At 40.8% G+C, this 6,540-nt stretch overlaps 2 long non-coding RNA genes across 4 annotated transcripts in view; one reads left to right on the top strand and one right to left on the bottom strand.

Moving 5' to 3' along the window:
- Positions 1-2,685: 2,685 nt before the first annotated feature.
- On the bottom strand, positions 2,686-4,844 carry LOC137378746 (uncharacterized). Of its 2 annotated transcripts, none has more exons than XR_010976650.1 (3): positions 4,587-4,844; positions 3,927-4,109; positions 2,686-2,896 (listed from the first exon to the last, which is right to left on the bottom strand). It is a non-coding gene; the product is annotated as an uncharacterized lncRNA (long non-coding RNA). The 2 variants fall into 2 exon arrangements; XR_010976651.1 differs by lacking the exon at positions 4,587-4,844 and adding an exon at positions 4,394-4,577.
- LOC137378745 (uncharacterized) overlaps positions 3,910-6,540 on the top strand; it is a 26,808-nt gene continuing 24,177 nt past the window's right edge. Inside the window, exon 1 of one of the 2 annotated variants that reach the window (XR_010976648.1) lies at positions 3,910-4,181. This is a non-coding gene — a long non-coding RNA (uncharacterized lncRNA). Of the gene's footprint in view, positions 4,182-4,735; positions 4,897-6,540 lie in introns of those variants that run through there. The other variant, XR_010976649.1, reaches the window with a different exon arrangement.

Genomic DNA, 6,540 nt, shown 5'->3' with positions numbered 1-6,540 from the left:
AAAATCTGATTAGAGGGAGTTTCTGGACAGATGAGCACGGATTTGAGAGGGAACAACACTTTCAAGTACTTTGGAGAGCAAAAGGAGGTTGTAGTTTGGAAGGACAGTGGGGTCAAGGGTTGGATTTGAAGGAGAGGGGTCCGTTAATAACATCAGCCAACATGGGGACTAGGGAAGCTGGGTGATCAGCAGTTTAGTGGGAATAGGATCGAGGGAGCAGAAGGTAGATCTCATGGACAAGATGAGCTCGGAGAGGGCAGGAGGGGAGATAGGAGGGAAGGAAAGAAACTCCAATATAATTTTCTGTTTTTATTCAAATACAAAGTATTTCCTTTTGGCCTTCTTTCCATATATTGTTTACACAATGTCTGAAAACATAGAGTAAGTATTAAAATATGCAACAGGTCCATCACCAACAGAAAAGAGAAAAAAATGGTTCATATTTTAGGTTTAGATGGTCAAAACTGTACCTTTCTTTATCATCAACAACCTTTTCACCTCTTCTGCTTTTATAAAAGCCCTATTTGGTAGGCCATCAAATTAATTAACTAGCTCTTAACTTGTAACTGTTGTTTCCCCTCACCTCCTCATTTTGGTTAGCCCTCTAAAGGGGTTTACTTATTCTCTAGTCCTAAAGAGTCCACACCCAAGGCATTAGCTCATTTTTTGTCTTATAACATACCAATAGTCCTGCTGCCTATTTCTTGCATGTTCTGTTTTAGTTCAGATTTGCAGTTATGTCGACAGTTGCAGCTCTTTGCCTAACAACTAAGTGATCCCTCATCTTTCAAGCTCATGGGTTACCCACATACAATTCTTGCTTGTCTATGCAAATAGCTATCAACCTCCAAGCAGCAGAGACTGGTTCAGCTAGAACCTCGATGGTTTGAAGGCTTCATGTAGACATAAGTAGCACTGCAAAGTCCTTTGCTTTCTTCAAATTAACGCATGCTTCAATAGATGAAAATAGACAGTAAAATGGTAAGCCCCCCCCTCACCATGAAAATTTGGGTTTCCCTAGACCTTTGCATTGAACAGTTACAATCCAGTCTTATTGCCACACAGAAAGGATGTCCTACTCTAGGGTTATCTTTTAAATCCAAACTAAAGAGGCTTCTTCTATATTTGATGGTCCAGCTATTTGGAACAGTTGCTAGCGAAAGATCTATTACACTCTGTAATTGAAACATTAATGGCTTCAAAGAAATCTTCCACCAATTAAATCAATCATGTCACATGAGAGAAATCATTTTCTGGTGGTCATCCAGACATCTGGGCAATTATTGTGTGAGCTGTGATTGAGTACCTCCAACATGTTCCAATTTTGAACTTGGAAAGACTGACTGACCAGAATGCATATTGTTACTATTGTCATGTTTTATATTAACAAAGTATTCCTTCTTTATATACAAAAGGAGAGTGCCAGTATAAAATAAATAATTTTTCTGCTTTCGGATGAGATGTTAAACCAAGGCCCCATCTGACTACTCAGGTGGATGTAAAAGATACTATTTCGAAGGAGAGCAGGGGAGTTACCCCAGTGTCCTGGCCAATATTTATCTCTCAATCAACATTACAAAAACAGATTATCTGTCAGTATCACATTGCTATTTGTGGGAGCTTGCTGTGTGCAAATTGGCTGCTGAGTTTCCTACATTGCAACAGTGACTACACTTCCAAAAGTACTTAATTGGCAGTAAAGTGCTTTGAGATGACCGATGGCCATGAAAAGCAAGATGGAACAATTTTCTTCCTTCATTTTTCAGAAACTAATGTACACTTTTTTCAAATTGTGCATTCTTAGGAATAAAAATTCCAAAGCTTCACTCTGTGGATCAGTGTACCTTACATGGTATGATAAGCAAGTGGTCCTCAGAGCTTATCCTAATTTCTTTTCATCCTGGAGGAACTGTGACTTGTCAATTTGCACGTCTGTTATCCATAACCCAAGATAAAAGATCAAAGAGCAGCAATAATCTTAATCATGTGTATTTTACCACTAGTTACCTCCTCCATTGGAGCCCAATAATTCTGAGAGGATATGGAAGAGCAGTGGGTATTTTTTTCCATATATGGTAACTATATGCATGAGCAACTCATCTGGGAGAGAATCTTGACTGAAATGTGTAAAACTTTGCAGATTATATTGTGAACTGCATTTTCTGTTTGCCATACTGTTACATGTTGATCAGATTCCTGACAAAGTCTGCAACCTGGATTCAGTCACTTCTAAGAACAGGTAAGTACACTCCATGAGGATTAGACAAAATTTCCAGCCGGCTATTCTCCATTCTGAACCATTCTGTATAGAACTAATTTGAGACATGACATATAGTAAGTCTTTAGGTGACTTTGGACCTAAAGCTCTCCACCACTGCTGTTTTCTTCATGTCATATCTGGGTCTGTTGCATACTAATTGATAGAGATTGATTGCAATGATTCGTCAAGTTAGATGAGGCATTAAACCAAAGCCCCATCTCCCCTCTCAGGTAGTTGTAAAAAATCCCTAGCACTCTTTCGAAGAGGAGCAGGGGCGTTATCTTCAGTATCCTGACCAATATTTATCCCTCATTCAACATCATAAAAACAGATTATCTGCTCATTATCACATTGTTGTTTGCGGGAGCTTGCTGTGCACAAATTGGTTGTCATTTTTCCTACATTACAGCAGTGATTACCGTTCAAAAGTACTTTATTGGCTATACAATGTTTTGAGACATCTAGTGATTGTGAAAAGCGTGATATAAATACAAGTCATTTTTCTTTATTGTTCTATCATCTAATTACTAGGATGGTAGAAGGTGAACTAGATAGACTTTGGTCTTTTTTCATCTAGCAATTCCTTTGCTCCTCTGGTCAGAAGGATAGGTTGGGAGTAATACCCTGAGTGGTGAGCTGGAGAATAGCAAGAAGATTTCAGAGAAAATCAATTGTAAAAATAAATTTAAACCCAGAAATACAAGTTTGAAACAAATGCAACAAAAAAAGGAACATTTATTCATTATAGTTATAACTGTATATTTTCTATGCAATGATACCTTGCTTTACACTTAATGCCTTTAGTCTTTCCTATAAATATATAACATACCAGTTTGTAACTTCAACATTGAAATATGTTAAAAGGAGAATTCAACCTTCTGATTGCCAGGTTGACAACTGAGTTTACTCTTGATACATGGAGAGTGTTTCCATCAGAAAGAAAAGGTTCTACAAGGTAGTTCCAACTTCTCATCAGCCCCTATGAGATGCAACTAAAATAGTTGCCCATCTGTATGCTTCTTGCAATTAAGTTAATGTAACCCTTCTGATTCCATGCAAAATTTATATTTGTCTGCTGCTCAAGGTGGCAGTTGTCAGTACCGGAGAATGGAGCATCTTAGTTGACTTTATCAAGGAGCCCAGACCAAAAACGACGAAGGCAGAAATGCCTTTAACCTGCCCCAGCGCAGAAGGGCACGCCCTCCTGAACCAGAATGCTCCTTCAATTTCCTACGTCAGCAGAGTGAGGAAGCCAATTATGAGGGGTAGTTTCGTTTTATTTCCATGCCGCGATTCAAAGACCATTTATTTGGTCAGTTCCATGGTTGTGGATCTTTCTTTGCTCACACTGGCTGCCGACTTTCCTCACATAACAATAGGGAAAAGTAATTTATTGACTGCACAATTTCACATCGCATTCAACAAGTGAAGGGATAAAATGCTAAAAGTGTCACAAATATCTTATTTAATAAACCTCAGATTGCAATCTATTTTAACTTCCAATATCTTTTTTAAAAATGTCCTTACTGGATAATCAGCCCAACCTGCGGAAATTCACCTGATTCCGGGTTGGGAGTATGGCGAATCCAAGTTCACTTCGCAAAAAAACTTTTTTTTTTAGACAATGCAATAGACACTCCTTCATTACAGTCGGGGTAAACATTACCTGGAGCTACATGGTAACGCTCAGCAAATCATTCATCACTCGCCATCACTTTGCATGCATTGCCGATCTTGTTTTGACCGGACGGCAACTTTTTTTTTTGAGTTGCAGAAGAATGTAGAGACGAAGGAAGGAAACTTCGTGAAGAAAACGGAAACATCTCTTTGAATGCGACAGAAGATTTCCCTTCCAAGAAAATAAGAGAATGTTTTAAGAGTGTGTGGCGGTCGCGGGGGAGCACCATGGTAAAACATACTGGTAATTTCTTCTCTAATCCCTTAAGCAAAAAGTGACTCTGAAATGAAAGCGCCCTGTGCCTATCCTATCAGTACAGAGTAGCAGAAACATAGGGGTCCGAATGGCAGTCCATCTGTGGACGCCACTCACTTTCTGAATGTGGAACATTCAGTTTTAAAATTCCTCTGTTATATTACTTACATTAATCCAGGAGCATTCATATCATTACTTACATGTCAAATAATATCTTCGTCAATAGAACGTCCCCTAGAATGTCTACAATTGTTACTCGTTACATTGAAGACTGAAAAATAATTAACCCCCCCCCCCCTATTTTGGTAGGAATTTTCAAGAATCCTGGGAAAGAACTCTCAATTTTGTTTGACAGCAAATGTAGAGTTTTCATTTAATTCCTCGCGTACTTACATGAATACGTATATTTAAATTATTTATGTACAGGCGTTTTTTTTATGCTTCCTCCTGTTGACGCCTTTCTTAGTCGGTTAAACGTTCCGAAGAACCTGTTGGCTGAGGAGGGTGTGTGTGTGTGTGTGTGTGTGTGAGAGGTGGGGTGGGTGGGAGTGTGCAGTTCATACAAGTAGTCAGATATGCAGTTCGAGGAGTGCTTGATGGACATGCCCGGTGAAAGCTGCAACAAGGGTCTCTTAAACTCATTTTATCTTAACAAGCCACGGACTACAGGAAATCACCGAGGCTGGGTGCAACTGCCAGAGGGGTTTGTATCATTTCACTAAGCCACGTATACTCGGTTGTACAGTGCCTGGAGATTTCAGTGGAGTCTTCCAATACTCGCTAACGTATTAGATGAGCTGAAAGTAAACTCAAGTTACTATGTGAACTATTCTCCTGTGTTATAGCATTTGAAATGTTATCTGAAAGAAACCTAAAAAAAAAATCACCCTGGTGCAGACTCAGATCGTCCGAGACTAGGAACTGGCACGATTAGCAAATTACACAAGTTTAGTCTCTATACTCGCGCGAGGGTGGTGGAAGAGGAAATCATTAATTTCAAAAGGAAATTGGATGAGCGCTTGAGGGAAATAAACTTGCAGGTCGACGGGGACAGAGCTGGGGAAAGGGACTGAGTGGATTGCTCTACAAAGAGCTAACATGGACTTAATAGGCCGAATGGCCTCCTTCAGTGCAATAATGACTCTTTGTATAAGTTTGCATGTTTTAGTTTGCTCGGTAAACACAACTTCTTCCCCACTTTGGCTTTAATCCAAGGCCTTCCTTCGACAAAGAAAAAGTGTTCCCATTAACTAGGGGACACAGATTGAAGGTTTTGGGCAAGAGATGCGGTTAGCACAAGTTGTCAGATATGCAGTTTGAGGAAGAACTTTTTTATGCAGCAGGTGGTAATGACCTTGAACTCGCAGCCCACAAAGATGGTGGAAGCGGAGACAACAACTTCAAAAGGAAATTGGATGACCGCTTGAAGGAAATAAACTTGCAGGGCTATGGGGATCGAGCGGGGGGAGGTGGGGAGGGGATGAGACTGACTGGATAGCTCTGTTGAGAGGCAGCATGGACTCGATGGGCTGAATGGCCTCCTTCTGTACCATAGATGACTCTGACTCCCATAGACACCTCCATGGGAGCTTGACTGTTTTGAATTGCACTAGTAAAGTCAACTCTGCCTCTCTTAACCTGTTATTAAAAATGTTAACAAGAACAACTACACTTATAGAGTGCCTTTAATGTAGTAAACCATCCCAAGGTCTGTTGCCTAACAAAATTTGGCACTTAGCGCATATGGAGATATTAGGACAGATGGCCAAAAGTTTGGTCAGAGGTAGGTTTTAAAGGGGGAAAGAGAGGTAGAGAGTACAGAGAGGTTTAAGGAGGAAATTCCAGAACTTAGGGCCTCGGCAGCTGAAGGAGCACAAGCAGTCTGAGAGTTGTCGGGCTGAAGGAAGTTAGGAAGGGGCATGGCCAAAGAGGGATTTAAAAGCAAGGATGAGAATTTTAAATTTGAGATGTTGCTGGCTCAGATCAGTGAGCACAGGGGTGATGGGTGAATGGGACTTGGTCCGAGTTAGGATATGGGTAGAGAGCTTTGGATGAGCTCAAGTTTACGCAGGGTGCAAGGTGGGAGTCTGGCCAGGAAAGCATCCAAACAACAGCTTGTATTTATGGAGTGGCTTTCACATATCATTCCCAAGGTGCTTTACAGGTGGGAGATACTGAACAGGGATAGGAGAGAAGTTTGGGGAGGTGACGGAGGACACAGACCAAGAGCTAAGTCTGGAGGAGACTTTTGAAAGTGTGGGGGAAGGCATAGGTTAGGAAGAGAATTCCAGAGTGCTGGGCATACTGGAAGAAGGATGTGTAATCACTGGTGGGGTGCAGGGGAGGG

This window comes from Heterodontus francisci, chromosome 17 (assembly GCF_036365525.1).
Source record: "Heterodontus francisci isolate sHetFra1 chromosome 17, sHetFra1.hap1, whole genome shotgun sequence".
In the NCBI taxonomy this organism is placed as follows: Eukaryota; Metazoa; Chordata; class Chondrichthyes; order Heterodontiformes; family Heterodontidae; genus Heterodontus; species Heterodontus francisci.
The sequence above is the reverse complement of the archived record's forward strand: the minus strand, read 5'-3'. Positions and strand labels throughout refer to the sequence as shown.